The sequence below is a fragment of the Carica papaya genome, chromosome 3, assembly GCF_054855325.1.
Source record: "Carica papaya isolate Zhongbai chromosome 3, ASM5485532v1, whole genome shotgun sequence".
In the NCBI taxonomy this organism is placed as follows: Eukaryota; Viridiplantae; Streptophyta; class Magnoliopsida; order Brassicales; family Caricaceae; genus Carica; species Carica papaya.
The window spans coordinates 23,227,920-23,246,474 of NC_142311.1; the positions used below are offsets into that span (position 1 = coordinate 23,227,920).

Consider the following 18,555-nt stretch of genomic DNA (forward strand, 5'->3'; position numbering starts at 1 on the left):
GGCGTACATGGTGGTCTGGCGATGGCGCATGTGATGATGCAGCATGATGTCCGATAACATAACAGATATGAATGCATAAAAGAATTATACGGTGGAAGTAAAATTCATCCCTTATAAAAAATTAATATTTATACAAATCTAAGTCAAGAAGTTGGCTAACAAAATACATACAGATGTTATCCTAGCCACTTCTTTCATTACAAAATAATTTTTTATCAAAGTAAATATTTTCACATGCACTCAAACATACACTACTAGTTTGCGAATGGATCCAAACAAGATTCAAGGGCTAGCCCGGGTAGCAATTCCTCACTTTCCACATCGTCTTGGGGGAAATAGCTTGGGGTGAGTTTTATACAATTTAGTAAATGAAATAGTATTTTAATTACAATATTAAATTTTCAAAAGTTACCTTTATTTTTTTTTAAAAAAATTGTTGGTTACCTACACAGTCAATAGTACTTACCATCACATCGTTAAATTTATTTAACATATTAGTGGAAACCTTATGTTTTTCATTACTAGAAATATATTTTGAAATACGAATCTCAAATCATCAACAATATGATGATATAATGAAAAACATATCTAATATAGGAAAACAATCTAAAACATGATATTACATGATGGAATAGTGAGAAACATAACTAAAAAAAGGAAAGCTTATCTAGAATATAGAATACCAAACAATAGCCCTAGCTATACAAAATTAAGTTACTCAGTTTAGTTTCAGTGTTTACAGACTTTTGCGCGAAACCATTATAACCTATATCAACAGTGGGCGGAGGGGATCCCCGACTACCATTATGAATCAGAAACAATTCAATTCTATATACAGTAATACCTTTAGAAACTTTGAGCACGACAATAACTTCATCACTGTGACCCCTGCAATTAGTCGCGATATGCTCTCGTTAGAAAGAAAGCCAGTACCATTCATAGGGAGTGTGATGCAAAATCCATCACGAAGGATATCCTGATAAAAGAAGAGAACATGCAAGACTCTGAAATCCTCGACGAATTAGGCCAAATGGGAAAACAAGCAAAATTGCCCGTAGGCCAAATTACCCGAAGTCAGGCCTGCAAGCTTCAAGGAGTTTTCAACTTGCTCATCCAAGATTGGGTAAGCAACACGATTGATGACGAAGCACAAAGAGAGGTTCAAAGCTTAGCGCGAAGATGGAAGACACATATAGCATGTGTAAATTACTTGTGGCACGTGAGTGATAAACATGGTGATCCACCCGTACAGGTGGATAGCTCGCACATGTGAAGCAACAAGCGAGCGTGCGGCCGGAACAACCCGCATGCCCCACATGCTACATGCGTGCAAGACCCGAGCCGCATGCACGTGGCCGTTACGCATGTGCGCACCCGGGATCACTTGCCCACGCACAACCCGCAGCCAGGGATCCCCCTCGGCTGCCCATGTGGACAAGCCCACAGACTATGAGGATCCCATGGATCCACAAGTCTGAGTGCATGATTTTTCCCACACTCTAATGAATCTAGTAGCATAGTGAAAGAAGTGGCCCTTATGTTTTGTATTTTGTAGCCAATTTTAGCCTCAGTTTATATATGTATTTGGAATATTATATATATTTATAAGAGATTTGTTATGGTTTGATTCCACTGCATAAAATTTATCATGCACTCATTATTCAGAATCTGTATTTGACACCCATTTGCTTTAATTAGTACTTTGGATGTCACAGGTCCTTTGGAGATTAATCATTTAATTAGATATAAGATGTTGTTTGGGTTTATCACTTATTGATGGATATCTAATCTATCAAAGATTAAAATTCTATTTTTCGATAATACTAAATTGTAGTAGTGGCAAACAGGGTCGATTCCAAAGAGAATCGCAGATCGCTTTTTCTCTTTTTTATGACTAGTTCGAACATAGTTTAAACAATGGAGTTTCTTCTTTCAAATGGAATATATAACAAAGAGTATTTAATCTAATCTAGTTTAGACTTAAAGAAATAAAATCATTGAATTAAATCGTAACCTAATCAATTATGTGAACATTCCCAGTTAGTGAAATAGGTACACTTCAATCATGCAATTGATCACTGGTGCAAAAAATGAAATTTATCAAAATACAGCAAATTAGTTTTAGTTATCAGAAACATTTTGACAACCAATCATTTCTTAATTTTAAACCAATCAGGAAACATTAGCTAATTGGTTCTCATTGATCAAAAATTGCTAGGAACATTCCTGAAATTTAATTTATTAATGGCCTTTAAAACTGAAAGGACCTGATTCAGATTGCCAGATTCATCTACATGAATAAGTCAACATGATTTTTTATCCCCTTAATTCAAAACTAATCGCCACTAGGTACCATTGGGCTCAAACGATTACGGATTTGAGCTACCTTGGATGGCAGTATGCTGTTGGGTTACGTGTCTAATGGTTCCTGCTTAAACAGTTAGCAATAGTAAATATGTATATACGTAGAGAAATAAACAAATACTTGTATTAAAATAAAGTTCAAATTAACTCAATTTGATATCACAATACATATTGGAATTTTACTAAATCAATTAACTAGGAAAAGTGAAAGCATATAGCCACTTATAGTGAGCTTTACATAACAAAGTTTCTTTTAAATAATGGAAAGAGGAATCAGAAAAGAGCATAAATACATTGCTTATAAATTTTTTTTTTTTATTTTAAATGAAATACATTGCTTATATTTTGTTATTGTTTTTTTGTCATTTTCGTGTGCTGTTATGTTCTCACTTCCTTATATATGGTCATCTACAACTAAACATTTATATGTGTTGCCTGCATGTGCTACTGATTGGTAAGCCTGGGGCTGAATAAGGTGTTATGAAGTAAAGTCTTCATTTTTTATTCACACAGGAAGAATAAATTTTTTTGAGATTAAAATGCATTTTTGAATGCCTATAGAAAGTTATGTCTAGCCTATCAAATGATGATTAGTGGAAATTCATGGCCTAAGTTGGTGCTTTAACTTTTTTCATGTTATCATGGAAGTCTAAATGAAATATTTGTTTCTTGTTAGCTAACACTTTTGCTTTTATCTATAACTCAAACTCGTTCACTGCTATATTCCTAAGGAAAACAAAGAGGAACCCTTTTATTGCTTTCAATTTTTGTATATATTTCCAGCCTGGTGATATGTGTTTTATGAACTCTGTTTTGATTATTAATACCAGCATAGGTATAAAGATCCATTTTGTGTTGTTAGTAACACTTTGTAGACTTTGCAGGTCATGCTAGTTGTTTATCTTGAAACACCAACTCTCTGTCTTGTTGGGGCTCCTAATGTGGGAAAGTCATCCTTGGTTCCTGTACTTTCAACAGGGAACCTGAGGTTTGTACTGATCCCTTTCCTATCTTGTATCTTGGGAGGCTATGTTTGAAAATGGCTCCTGCAATTATTTGAGAAATTTTAATGCTGTCTATCTTGCATTTAATGTTATAGTTTAATAAACAAGTAAATTGAATGTTCAATTTTTTAATTTAAGGTGCTTGGATATTCAAATAGATAGTTGGGAATTCAATTTAAAAATTTTCAAATATTCAACAAACCTTTTTAGCTATTAGTCACACACATATATATACGCATACATATATACTATGTTCTGGTTAATTTAAGATAAGTTCCAAGTAATGACTCCATGTTTTTTAGGGCTTAAATTGAAATGGTGAATGTTTCTGGCTTGAGCATGTGAAATTTTGGATATTGATTATGGTGAAAGACAATTATTTGCTTTATGTGAAGCTCTTGTGCTGTCTATTTTCCCTTTAAGAGGTGTAACTATCCCTTTACAGAGGATGGGTCATATCACCTTAAACTAACAACACTTTCAAGTTAGTTATTTTATTTAAGACATTTATTATTTTTCCTTTCATTATTTTTTACTCCTACGATTTGCATACAGGTGACAGATACTCCTGGCCTCCTAAAGAGATGTGATGATAAAGAAAAATTACACAATTATGGGTTTTGTCCCTTTGATTACTGAATCCACATATAGAATAAAGTTTAAATTTTTTAGTTAGGCAGCAGAAGTTCACCTTCCTCTCTCCCCGCATATAGTTTATGCATGTTTGTATACAGATGTTAGGATATACGGGGTAATCATTTAGAAGTACAATTTGTTTAATACCCTTTCTATCTGATAGAAAAGGATCCCATGATTCGAAGATGTTGTATTGGGAACAAGATTTTGGGCATGCTCTTAAGAATGGTTTTTCCATCTTTATGGTAATGTGTACATTTTACCCTTTGTCTCCACTAACAAAGGATAAGAATAATTTGGAGAAGTTAACTCTTGCTATACTCACACATATGTCAATAGCAATGCTATATCTAACACCCCGCAAACCTTCGCGCCTAATTTGTAATTAGAAAACTCCTATTTATTCGGGCCCTAAGGCCACTTGAACTCTTTAAATTATTTTTTAATTTTTAATATTGCATCTCGTAAATTTAATTCATATTTTTAACTTTATTCTGAAAATTATATTTTTATTATTTTTTTAATATTATTTTGTTATTCTATTTTAAAAATAAATTTTTAGGAGAAAAGATGGAAAAATAGGCAAAAACTTTTGAGAAAATGCTCGCGGGAAAAGATACGCTCGCACGGGAAGCGAGACCAGTCTGCGCGCGTGTCCCATCGCACACAAACTACCGTCAACTGTGCGCCTTGTGCGCGCACCATCCGCAAAGTAGGCCTACGTAGTAGGGCTGTGCGCAGTTGTCTTGCACCCAGTGCCCTCCGCAATAGTCCTGTGCACAACATCCTCCGCGTTGTTGGCCCTCTACGCTGTAGGCCTTGTGCGCGGTAGGATAGGCTAGCACACCTGCAGGCTAGGCCTATAGAGTGCGACTAACTGGGGAGGCACACTGCTGCCTCAGGCAGTGTGCCACTGCCCCCTTGGGCACCGTGCACCGCCTTAGGTGGTGTGTGCTGCCAGTTAAGTGGTTTGCTGCCCCCGTCTTGGGTGGTGTGTTGCCCCCGTCTTGGATGGTGTGCCACCCCTATATTAGGCAGTGAGTCACCGTCGATTGGGAGGTGTACCTCTGTTTTTTGTGTCGACATCACGTCCCATCACATTACTCCATTCCCATTCAACTTTATGACATCTTAAATGCTAATTAAGGGAAATGGTTCTCAGATACAGAAACAGGATTATAAGTGCATGATAAAAATTTTATACAGTGGAACAAATTAATACAAATCCCTTACATATATATATATGAGTTCAAATTACAAACATATAACTGAGGCAAGAAATGGCAACAAAATGCAAACTCAAAATACAAAAGAGGGCCACTTCTTTCACTATGCTATTGGACTCATCAGACTGCGAGAACGATCATGCACTCATGTTTTGTAGATCCACTAGATCATCATAAACTTCAATAGGTAGGTCACCTGGCAATTCCTTATTTTCTTCTTCATCTGGGGAGCATGAAAAAAGTGAGTTCCATATGCTCAGTAAAGAAAACAGTATTTAAATAACATTGTAAGATTTTATAGGTGAATTATTCTAACATAAATACATACCATTTGGCTACTTCGTAGACCTATCTTTCATTATGAAAATAATTAATTTATTAGAGAAAACAACACGTTAATATAATCAAAATAAACACACATTACACCAGATAATAGAGAAAATCAAATAAATCAAGAAATGCTCAGATTTTCATGTCATGCTTTGTGAAGTCGCTACAACCTCCATCTCTTAAAGTAGATACAAATTTCTAACTATCTATGTGGAATGACCAGATAAGATAAAGATAACGAAAATTTGCTTAAGCATATTGCCAGTTTGACAAACCATGGTACAATCTATGACCACGGTCGTACCGACCGTAGTGGTCCTATCATATATTCTATAGTCATAATAGTACTTAGCCAAAAGTGACCCCTAATAGATATTCGCGTCACTGCTCACGTTAGAGGGTACACCGTCATCCACAGAGAGCGGTCCTCTTACGTCTTTCCACATCAGATGGGGGCGGAAAAAATAGATACCCCGAATGGGATTAGGGGAATAAATACCCCTTAGAGATAAAAAGCCTAACGAGATACTTGATGCATTATGCATGTCAATACAGATATACATTTCTCTTCTTTTTTTGTTGTTTCTTTTATTTTTTAGGTAACAACATCGACTTCATATTATTTTTATTACACGTAACTCATCAAGTGTCTATAAATCACATAGTATGCTTGAAATCAAGAAAAATTCAGCTTATTAGACTTATAATCACAAAAGCATGCAAAAAAAGCAAAATCACAATTATCATATTTAATAATTTTTCTTTTATCTAAAAATATCCATTAAGATGTTTAAAGAAATACTAAATTCCTTGCCGAAACCTTGATAATTTCTTACACCGTTCTTATTTTCTTTCTCTCCTTTTCTCTCTAGATCACTCTCTCTCTTTCTCTCTCTATAATTCTTAAAAAATGGAAGAATGGAAGTGTGAGGAAGAATAGGAAGCAAAGAACCTATTTATAGAAATTAAGAATCGTAATATTCGTTCCAAGCGGCAAAATTTGGTGTAAAGAGAGAGAAAAAAGATGCTCGACATGAAAAACGAGGGAAAAAAGTTTCCTCGACCTCCAGCAGTGGCATGCCGCTTGAGGTGACAGCGATGCACTACCCGAGGTGGCAGTGGCCCACCCGATGCACTACAGGCTAGCCTACAAGAGCTAGCATGCACGTACAGGGCCTAGGAGTGCTGGGAGCCACGTGCGCAAGCCTACTATGTGTAGCCCTCAGGCGCACAAGGGCCTATCCATGCAAGCCTGCTGTGCAGATGGCACGCGCACAGTGTGCGACGCCTGTTTGCACATGAGGTGATGCGTGGATAGCCCGCCTGCACATGACAGGACACGTACAAAGTGTTTAGGCGCTCGCGCGAGTAGCTCCCCTTCCTAGCAGATTTCTCCCATTTTGCTGTTTTTCCAAAATTTCATCTTTTTGTACCGAAATAAAATAAAATAAAATAAAAATTATATAGAATTTATTAAAATTAAATTAAATTAAATTATATCAAAATAATTAAAAATTAGCAAAATTCACGAATTATGATAATAATTTGTGGAATAAATTAGATGAGTTAAATCCCGCCTTTAAATAAGATTTTCTAAATTAATTAAGCACAGCGATGGGTGGGGTGTTACAAACTTTCTCTCTCCTACCAAATTTTGCCACTTGGCGTAAATCTAACAGTCCCATTTTCTATAAATAAGGGCCTCCCCTTCCCATTTCCTCACCACTTCCATTTAATTCTTCCATCCTCGAAAAGCTTACAGAGAGAGAGGTAGTGATCTAGAGAGAGAAGTAGAGGAGAAAAAGAAGAAAGGTGTAGGAAAACTTCAAGTTTTCAGTAAGAAATTTTGTATTTACTTTTAAACTTCTTAAAGAGAATTTCTAGAGTCAAAATTATGAAACTTGAAATTATGATTTGCATGATTACATTTAGATGTCTAAACAAAGTAAATTTCACTTGATAAAAGAATGTTATATGATCATAGACGCACTTGATGATTTGCATGTAATTTAAATGATATAATTTTTTGATCAATTGATGAAATGTGAAAAGGAGATTAAGTATGAAATGTTATGAAAAATATATATCGGTATTGACATGCATAATGCATCAAGTGTTTTGTTAGGCTTTTTATCTCTGAGGGATTTTTTCCCCCCCACCCTTTCTGGTCTGTAAAGACATGAGAGGACCGCTCCTTGTGGATGATGGCGTACCTTTTGACGAGAGTGATAACACAAATTATCTGTTAGGGATCACATTTGGCTAAGTACTACAGTGGCTATAAACTATCTAATATAACCACTATGGTTGGCACCGTTGCGGTCATAGATCGTGTCATGGTTTGGCAAGCCAAAAATGTGCTGTTGGCAAATTGCGATTATATAATGATCTGGTCATTCCACATGGGTAGTCGAAAATCCATATCTGCCCTCAGTAGATAGAAGTCAGAACGACTTCGCAAAGCATCACACAAAAATATGAGCATATCATGATTTATTTGATTTTCTCCACTATCAGCATGATTGATTTGATTGTTATGACTATGACATGATGGATTTAATGTTTTTATAAATAAATAAATTATTTTCATAAATTAAGAAATGACCCTGATGTGACCCTTAATGGTAAGTGTTGATGACATAAGTATTCACCTTTAAAATACTATGATGTTATTTAAATACTGATTTCTTTATTGAGTATATAGAACTCACCCCTTTCCATACTCCCCCAGATGTGAAAGATAGAGAGGAATCAATCACTGACCTACCCCTAGAAGTCTATGAGGATCCCATGGATCCACAAACCTTGAGTACATGACTTATCCCATACTCTGATGAGTCTATTCACATAGTGAAAGAAGTGGCCCTTTTTGTATTTTTGATACTTTATATTTTGTTGCCACTCTTCTTTTAGTTATATATGCATAATTGGAACTCATATATTTTGGTAAGTGATTTGTAATAATTTTCTCCGTTGCATAAAATTATCTATCATGCACTCGTAATCTATTTCTGTATCTGCCACCCTTATGCCTTAATTAACATTTAGGATGTCATATGAACTATATCATGATAGAGATATTATTTATTATTTGATCACTTTTTCCAATAAAATCTCTGATATGTGGCATTGGATCTTGTAGATTGAGATATCTAGATAATTTAGGGAGAGCTTTCCTGATCATCTAAGAGACAAGCGAAGAATGACCAAAATCCAGATATGGGCAAAAGTTGTTTCTTCATCCAAGAATAGGCTGAGCACCCCGCTGGATGTATGGTAAAACCTCTGTCCTCATTGAACTTAAATGAAAAATTTAGTCTTTGTAGATTCGAGGACGAATCCTCTCGAAGAAGGGGGGATGAGGCGATAATCACTGACAACACACCTAAACTAGAGGAGTGCAAGAAGCAAGTAAGTCTAGATGAACTTCTGGGAAATGAGAGAAAGCAATTGCGAGGTAATGATACTACAAGTTAATCTATTCTCGACCAAGTATCAAACAGCGAGACTGAATCCATTAGACATAGTTTTTGGCCTAGGAGGAAATGGCACCAAAAGATGCTAGAAACTCGAAGGGTAACAAGCCTTATTGCTAAGGAATGACTCGGCCCGAAAATCTTGACCCAAGACAAAAGCCCAAATGTAGTATGGGTTTGGGTACCCGTGGGGTACACATGCATTGCAATGCATGTACAGGATACTTGGCATGAACATCCACTGATGTTCCCCGGTCTTGTGGTGAGGCAGTTAGGGCGATCTTATAATCTGTAGGAAAACCAGAGATAGGTAACCTTCTCGAAGTAAAGATCTTGAGGCCGACACGCAGACAAGGAGGCCCACATGTGTGCTGAACATGTAGCCTAGTCCGCAGGATTCCCAAACATACACGGACCACACGTAGGAGCATCTGTAAGTGCCCATGCAAGCAGCCCTCTATGTAACACCCAACTATTTTCATTATTTTTATTTTATTTTATTTTTATTAATTCTATATAAATATAAAATATGTGTTAATTGAATTGAATTGAATTTAATTTATTTTAATAAAATAATAATAATAAAAAGGAGTAAAAATTATTTAGAGATTTAATTGAAAATAATTTTGGAGAAAAGGGGTGAAAATTTGGGTTTTCGGAGAATTTTTAAAAGAAAAATCAGAAACTGGAGGTCAAAATATAATTTAAAAAAGTTGTGCCATGTCAGCTGCCAGGTCAGCAGCCCCGACCAACCAAGACGCTACAGGTGGAAGAGACACTTACGCGGGAGGCCACACTGGAGGGAGCCACGTGGGCGATCCGCGTGCGCGCAATCGAACGACTGAGATCCATTCCCGCGAGCACGGACAACCCAGATCAAAAACGCGCATGGACGGTCCAAATTGCATCATGCACGGATGGCTCAGATTGAATCACGCACGGATGGCATAGATTGAATCGTGATGAACGGTCCAGATTCACTCCCTATTTAATCGAGATCGGACGGTCCAGATTAAAAGTGATGGACGGCTTAGATCAAAAGTGGATGGGTATAAATAACCCCATCCACACCCAAACCCTAACCTTAGCCGCCAGAGCCCCATGCCGGAGAAGACAGCCCAGCCGCCGGGGAGCCAACTGCCGCCACTCGGCGTAGTACCGGAGAAATGTTCGGCCGCCAAACGAGGTAAAAATTCTACTCTTTGCTCAGAATTTGATTCTAAACCCACCTATGGTCAAATGGAGTGAAAACACCGGCTAATTGGCCAGAAAACACCGTCCAAGCTCAGCGGCGCTGCCGCGGGGTGTTTCAATTTTTGCCTCCGATGAGGCCCTTCCCTGTTCCCATTCGATGTGATTTTTCCACCGTTGTGATCACCGTTTCCTCCTCTACAAGTTGACCGGAGCAAAACACCCAACCACAACGTCAGCTGGAGGAGCTGCCGCACTAGAGAGCCCCACCATCGGTGAGTTTGGATTTTCTACGATTTTTTGGCCCACCGAGGGCCCTAAGTGTGTTTTCTCACAGCCAACCCAAGGTGGATCGCCGCCGCTCACGGTACTTCCATCGCCGGGGCATGGCGGAACCGCCGTGCCGGAATTCTGAAATTGGCCGAGTAGGCCCTGGGTCTGATTTTTAGGTTATTTAGGACATGTATAGGTACCGTAAGCGCGTTTTAGTTCCCCAAGAAAAAATTCAGGGAACCTAGAGACCACCCGTAGGCACAGTGACAATCTAGTTTTCGACGTCGAATCAAGGAAGGACCCCTCACCCTATTTCTTATCATGTAATTAAAGTTAGAATAAATGGTAATACTGTATTTTGTGCAAATTAATAGATATGCATAATTAATTAAGGTTGTTAATGGAGCCCAAAATCGAATATTATTCTCTGTCGATTCCTACTTGATTTATTTTACAGTCTAAATATATTATGGTATCTGGTCTATCTATTCTATTATTTTAAATGCATGTGTTACTATCTGACTTCACCTCTGTGTGATTTTGGAATTTAAAATATGATTGTTTTACCGGGTGCATGTTTATTGTTTATGTGATTATGTTCAACTTGGTAACGGATACTAAGGGAAAACAGATAAGGTGACAGCTTCACTGGATATCCTGGGAGATGGTGGACGGACTGGGTTCATAGGAAACCCTACCGTGAACGTCTCATACCCAACGGGATATGAAGACTTGGTCATTTGACGCTCATACTGGATGGGTTATGGGGATGACCCGCTTCACCCTCATACTAGATGGGGTATCGAGGTTTAATGTCTTGGTGCTCATACTGGACGAGGTATGGGGACGGCCCTGGAATTAAGACTGTTAAGAAGAAGGGTTCACGTATAGCGGGGACACCCCTATGGATCCCCATGGATATTAGTGGGCTGGTAAAAACGAGAAACGGTGATAATCATTTATTGTTAATGAATACGGATTTATGATATGTTTTACGTTACTGATGATGTATGAAATTGTGATCTGTATGATGTTATTGTCTTTATAGGTTATTTTCACAGGTTCTCGAAGGGTAAACAAAAAGGGTAAGTGGTTGTATTTTTAATAAATGTATTGGTTTAAAATTTTGTGTCCCTTTGGTTATTTTTAGTTTTCTATAATCCTTTGCTTATGTAACGGTGATATAGTGTGATGTCCTTACAAGGCTAGTGTAGCTCATTCCTTATTTAACCATTTCAGATCAGGAGGACCTGGTTCCCGAGTCCGATTCACAAGAAGACGACGAATAGATGCTAGATGCTTTATAGTTTCCTTTATTTTTTTCATTTCTCGTATTTCTTTTAGAGAACTTATTCCGTGATATTGTTTAGTACTTTTAAGTTATTGTGTAAGGGATGTTAACCTTAATATTTTATTTCACTTCCGCACTCATATTATTATATGTATTTCCTTTTGAATTTCCGGGGCCATTACACTCTAAGCCCGTGTGGAACCAACCGCGTGCATGCAAGCCCAAGGTCTGAACACGCATATCCACATAGACGGGCCCGCGGACTGCCCAATTGAATGGCCCAAGCCGTCACCCACGACTCCCGCGGGCTTTCCCCAGTGCAACCCTCACGGACCGACCGACCCGACCCATCCATATAGCCCAATAGGCTCACCCTCTTTTCTTTTATTTTTAAATATTATTTAATATTTATTTTTATTTTAAAACCCTTTATAAAAAGTCTTGGGACCCACTTTTAAATACTCATGTGTTAAAATTAATTTTTACATTTCTTTTTAATGAATTTTACATGGGATAAATATGAATTTAAATTAAATATTATTTTAATTATAACTCTATCCCTTAAGATTATTTAATTAATTCATTTAGAAGAGGATAATTATTTTATTTTGTATTTATCCTAGATTAAGATAGAATTTTATCTTGGGTATTATTTTATTAATTATCTCAAGATTTTTGTACTCATCTATATTGTCCGGAAAAGGCTATAAATAGACTTTTACCCCTATGATGTAAAACACAACTTTGAGAATAAATTTGAGAGAATTCTTGAGAGCTTCGACTTTTTTTCCTTTTAGCATTTTGCTAAAATTAGCTGCTTCAAGTTCTTCGGGAAGTAGGAGTCTTCAAAAGTCTTGTTGAGCCAAGGAGCAGAGATTAACTTATTGGTGAGTCCGTGGCATTTTTCCTTTCGTTATTCTATTTTCTTACTTTTTGTTTTTGCTTTCCTTTTAGGATTGTGGATTCAATTAGAGGGAGTGGTTTTATTCTAGGTGATTATTATTTCGGTATTACATATATTGAGTGGGTTCCAGGGGTAGATTCGATCCTCCCCATACCCTCCCACGTCAAAACCCTTTAGGATATCTTGGAAAAGGAGTCATCTTTCCAAAAACTAAACCACCAACTCGTGTCTTCCTTTTCTTTTATAGGAATGATGCGAGGGAGACTTCTATAGAACGATATGAGGCCCAGGATCATCTTACTAGGGATGAGTTTACTAAACTCTTTGGAGCTATCTAAAGACTGACTGCAGTTATAAGACAGAACCAAGCCAACCCTTACAAATATCATGCCCCAGAAAACAGACCAGCCGGAAGGTCTATCTCTAACAATATAGTAGATTTTAGGAAGCTTAACCCGCCACACTTCGAAGGTGGCCCTAACCCATTAGTAGCTGAAGCCTGGATGGAATTATGGTCCGTTAGTTTATTCGCAAATATGAGTCAAGGCACCGAGGCATTTTACTTGATATTAGAACGAGAAGCAGAGGTGTAGTGTGCACGAACAAGGAAACAAGCGACGGGAGGTGGGAGGGAAGGTGAAGGAGTGTATATATTTGCAGTGCTGAATGAAATGGGTGGGATTATAACAGTACTAATGCATCAGATTCCATCTGAACTCCGCAGTGAAGTGTGTTTGGGCGAGAGTAGCACTAAGATGGGTGACCTCTTAGAAAGTCCTCGTGTTGCACTTATTTTTTTGTAGATGGGCCGTTCAACGTTACACTCGACTGGAACTATGGTCCGCTGGTTTATTCGCAAATGTGAGTCAAGGCACTAGAACATTTTACTTGATATTAGAAAGAGAAGTAGAGGTGCAGTGTGCACGCACAAGGAAACAAATGACGGGAGGGGGAGGGAAGGAGATGGAGTGTATGTATTTGCAACGCATAATGAAACGGGTGTGATCATACCAGCACCAATGCACTGGATCCCATCAAAACTCCACAGTTAAGTGTTTTTAGGCGATAGTACTAGGATGGGTGACCTCTTGGGAAGTCCTCATGTTGCACCTATTTTTTTGCAGATGGGGTGTTCGATGTTACGCACGACTGGAACTATGGTCTGCTTGTTTATTCGCCTATGTAAGTCAAGGCATCGGGGCATTTTACTTGATATTAGAACGAGAAGCAATGGTGTAGTTTCCACGGACAAGAAAACAAATGACGGGAGGGGTGGAGGGAAAGAGAAGGAATGTATGTATTTGTAGTGCGGAACGAAACAGGTATGATCATACCAGCACTAATGCACCGGATCCCATCAGAACTCCGAAATTAAGTGTACTTGGGAGAGAGTAGTACTAGGATGGGTGACCTCTTGGGAAGTCTTTGTGTTGCACCCATTTTTTTGCCAATGGGGCATTTGACGTTACACGCGACTGGAACTATGGTCCACTGGTTTATTCGCAAATGTGAGTCAAGGTGCCAGGGCATTTTACTCGATATTAGAATGAGATTGCACCCATTTTTTTGAAAATGGGCCAAACATTGTGTGGGACCAGAGCAACGATCCGCAGGTTCATTCACAAACGTGAGTCACGGTGCTAGGGCATTTTGCTTAATATTTTTTGTGCATTCAATTAGTGCCCATCACGTGATAAGAGTGTTATTGCGAGTATCTTACATAGTAGGACAACAAAAACAGAGGTGCGGCAGGCAATCCGTTCATATGGGCATGAGTCGAGGCGCCGGGGCATTTCACTTGATATTAGAACAAGAAGCGGGGGGAGGTGTGCGCGTACAACGAAACAAATGACAGGAGGGTTGAGGGAAGGAGAAGGGGCACATGCATTTGTAGTGGGAAATAGGACGGGTGCGATCAGACCAGCACTAATGCACCAAATTCCATAAGAACTCTGCAGTTAATTGTCCTTTGGTGAGAGTAGTACTAAGATGGTTGACCTCTTAGAAAGTCCTCGTGTTGCACCTATTTTTTTGCACATGAGGCAATAAACCGTTACACGCGACCGGAACCACGGTCCATCGGTTCATTCGCAAACGTTAGTCACGGTGTCAGGCCATTTTACTTAATATTTTTCGTGCATTCATTTATAGTACACCATGTGATAAGACTATCCTTGCGAGCATTTTACATAGTAGAAAAACGAAAAAGGAGCTGCAACGCGATTCGTTCATATGGCCATGAGTTGAGGCGCGGGGCATTTCGCTTGATATTAGAACTAGAAGAAGAGGTGAGGTGCGCACACAGTAAAACAAATGACGGGAGGAGGGAGCGAATGAGAAGGGGTATATGTCTTTGCGGCGTAAACTAGAATGGGAGCGATCATACTAGAAGGGGTATAACGCTCTCATCACGTGATGGACTTTAATTGAATACGCAAAAAATGTTAAGCAAAATGCCCCGGTGCCTTGACTCACATTTGCGAATGAAGAGGCAAACTGTCGCTTCGGTCTCGTGTAATGTTTAATGCTCTGTTCGTAAAAAGAAGGGTGCAACATGAGGACTTCCCAAGAGATCAACCATCCTAGTACTACTCTCGCCCAAGCACGCATAACTGCGGAGTTCTAAATGGATCCGGTGAATTATTGTTGGTATGATTGCAACCTTTCTTATTTGCACCGCAAATACATATGCCCATTCTCCTTCCCTCTCCCCTCCCGTCATTTGTTTCGCTGTGCGTGCACCTCACTTCTGCTTCTAGTTCTAATATCAAGCGAAATGCCCCGGCGCCTGGTCTCATGCCTATATGAATGGATCGCCCTCCGCACCTTATTTTTCGTTGTTCTACTATTTAAAATTCTCGCAATGGCACTCTTATCACATGCTGGGCTTTAGAGTCAATTTATTAGTGAACAAGGAAAAATATTATCTAGGCGGGTGAATAGATTGACCTTAAAACAAGCTCGTATTTTATCTTCGTTACCTTTTCTTAATAATGAGAAACAATTAGAAAGAAGTGAGTCAACCTGAATGCTTAAAAAATATTAAATGAAATGCCCCGGTGCTGTGACTCACGTTTGCGTATGAACAAGCGGACCGTCGCTCCTGTCTCGCGTAATGTTTAATGCCCCGTCTGCAAAAAGAAGGGTGCAACACGAGATTTTCTTAAGAGATCACCCATCCTAGAACTACTCTCACCTAGCACGCTTAAGTGCGGAGTTCTGATGGGATCCGGTGAATTATTGCTGGTATGATCGCACCCTTTCTTATTTGCACCGCAAATACATATTCCCATTCTCCTTCCCTCTTCCCTACCATCATTTGTTTCGCTGTGTGCGCACCTCAACTTTGCTTTTAGTTCTAATGTCAAGTAAAATGCCCCGGTACCTCGACTCATGCCCATATAAACGAATCGCCCGCCGCACCTTGTTTTTTGTTTTTCTATTATTTAAGATGCTCCCAATGACACTTGTATTACGTGATGGGCTTTAATTGAATGCCTAAAAAATATTAAGCAAAATGCTCTAACGCTGTGACTCACATTTGCGAATGAACCGGTGAACCTTTGCTCTAGTCCCATGTAACGTTTAATGCCCCGTTTGTAAAAAGACTTGTGCAACATGAGGACTTCGCCGGAGGTCACCCATCCTAGTACTACTCTCTCCCAAGTACGCTTAACTTTGAAGTTTTGATGGGATCCAGTGAACTAGTGCTAGTATGATCGCACCCGTTCTGGTTTGCGCCGCAAATACATATACCCCTTCTCCTTCACTCACCCTTCCCATCATTTGTTTCTCTGTGCGCGCACCTCACCTCTTCTTTTAGTTCTAATATCTAGCGAAATGCCCCGGCACCTCGACTCATGCCCATATAAACGGATCGCCCGCCGCCTCTCATTTTTCGTTGTTCTACTCTTTAAGATGCTCGCAATGACACTCTTATCATGTGATGGATTTTAGTTGAATGCTGGAAAAATATTATGCAAAATGCCCCAGTGCTGTGACTCACATTTGCAAATGAACTAGCAGACCATCGCTCCAGTCTCGTTGAATGTTCAACGCTCCTTCTGCAAAAAGAAGGGTGTAACACAAGAACTTCCCAGGAGATCACCCATCCTAGTACTACTCTCGCCCAAACACACTTAACTGCAGAGTTCTGATGGGATCCGGTAAATTATTGCTGATATGGTCGTAACCTTTCTTATTTGCGCCATAAATACATATGCCCCTTCTCCTTCTCTCTCCCCTATCGTCATTTTTTTTACTGTGCGCACACCTCACCTCTCCTTCTAGTTCTAATATCAACTGAAATGCCCCGATGCCTCAACACATGCCTATACGAACGGATCACCTGCCGTACCTCATTTTTCGTTGTTATACTTTTTAAGATGCTGGCAATGATATAATTATCATGTGATGGGCTTCAATTGAATGTTGAAAAATATTAAGCAAAATACTTCGGTGCTGTGACTAACGTTTGCATATGAACGGGGGACCGTCGCTCCGGTCTCGTATAACGTTTAACGTCCCGTCTGCAAAAAGAAGGGTGCAACATGAGGACTTCCTAATAGATCACCCATTCTAGTATTACTCTCGCCCAAGCACGTTTAACTGCATAGTTCTTATGGGATTTGGTTAACTAGTGCTGGTATGATTGCACCTATTCTTGTTTGTGCCGCAAATAAATATTCCCCTTTTCGTTCACTCTCCCTTCCCATCGTTTATTACGCTGTGCCCACACCTCACCTCTTCTTCTAGTTTTAATATGACGCAAAATTCCCCAGCACCTCTACTCATGCCCATATGAACGAATCGGCCACCGCCTCTCATTTTTTGTTGTTTTACTATTTAGGATGCTCGCAATGACACTCTTATCCTACGATGGGCTTTAATTGAATGCTGAAAAAATACTAAGCAAAATGCCCCGATGCCATGACTCATGTTTGCAAATAAACCGACGGACCATCGCTCCAATCTTGTTGAATGTTTAACGCCCCGTCCGCAAAAAGAAGGGTGCAACACAAGAACTTCCCAGGAGATCACCCATCTTAGTACTACTCTCGCCAAAGCACGCTTAACTGCGGATTTCTGATGAGATCTGGTGAACTAGTGTTGGTATGATCACACCCGTTCTAGTTTGTGCCGCAAGTACATATACCCCTTCTCCTTCCCTCCCCTCATTTGTTTCGCTGTGTGCGCACCTCACATCTGCATCTAATTCTAATATCAAGCGAAATACCATGGCGCCTCGACTCATGCTCATATGAATGGATAGCGTCGTACCTCAATTTTTGTTGTTTTACTATGTAATATGCTTGCAAAGATACTCTTATCACGTGATGGGCTTTAATTGAATGGGCAAAAAATATTAAACAAAATGCCTCAATGCTGTGACTCACATTTATGAATGAACCAGCGGACCATCGCTCTGGTCCCGCGTAATGTTTAAAGCCCAATCTGCAAAAAGAAGGATGCAACACGAGGGCTTCCTAGGAGGTCACCCATCCTAGTACTACTCTTGCCCAAGCACGCATAACTGCAGAGTTCTGAGGCGATCCGGTGAATTAATGCTGGTGTGATCGCACCCTTTCTTGTTTGCTGCAAAAACATATGCCCTTTCTCCTTCCCTCTCCCCTCCCGTCATTTGATTCGTTGTGCGCGCACCTCACCTCTTCTTCTAGTTCTAATATTATGCGAAATGCCCCGGTACCTCGACTCATGCCCATATGAACGGATCGCCCACCGCACCTCGTTTTTCGTTGTTCTATTATATAAGGTGCTTGCAATGACACTTTTATCACGTGATCGGTTTTAGTTGAATGCACAAAAAATATTAAGCAAAATGTCCCAACGCCGTGACTCA

General features: G+C 39.3%; 5 pseudogenes; 1 reads left to right on the plus strand and 4 right to left on the minus strand.

Moving 5' to 3' along the window:
• Positions 1-14,015: 14,015 nt before the first annotated feature.
• LOC148266851 (5S ribosomal RNA) lies at positions 14,016-14,134 on the plus strand (annotated as a pseudogene).
• A 1,703-nt stretch (positions 14,135-15,837) lies between these two features.
• On the minus strand, positions 15,838-15,955 carry LOC148266852 (5S ribosomal RNA; annotated as a pseudogene).
• Positions 15,956-16,770: 815 nt separating this feature from the next.
• Positions 16,771-16,889, minus strand: LOC148266853 (5S ribosomal RNA; annotated as a pseudogene).
• Positions 16,890-17,702: 813 nt separating this feature from the next.
• Positions 17,703-17,821, minus strand: LOC148266854 (5S ribosomal RNA; annotated as a pseudogene).
• A 339-nt stretch (positions 17,822-18,160) lies between these two features.
• On the minus strand, positions 18,161-18,279 carry LOC148266855 (5S ribosomal RNA; annotated as a pseudogene).
• Positions 18,280-18,555: the final 276 nt, after the last annotated feature.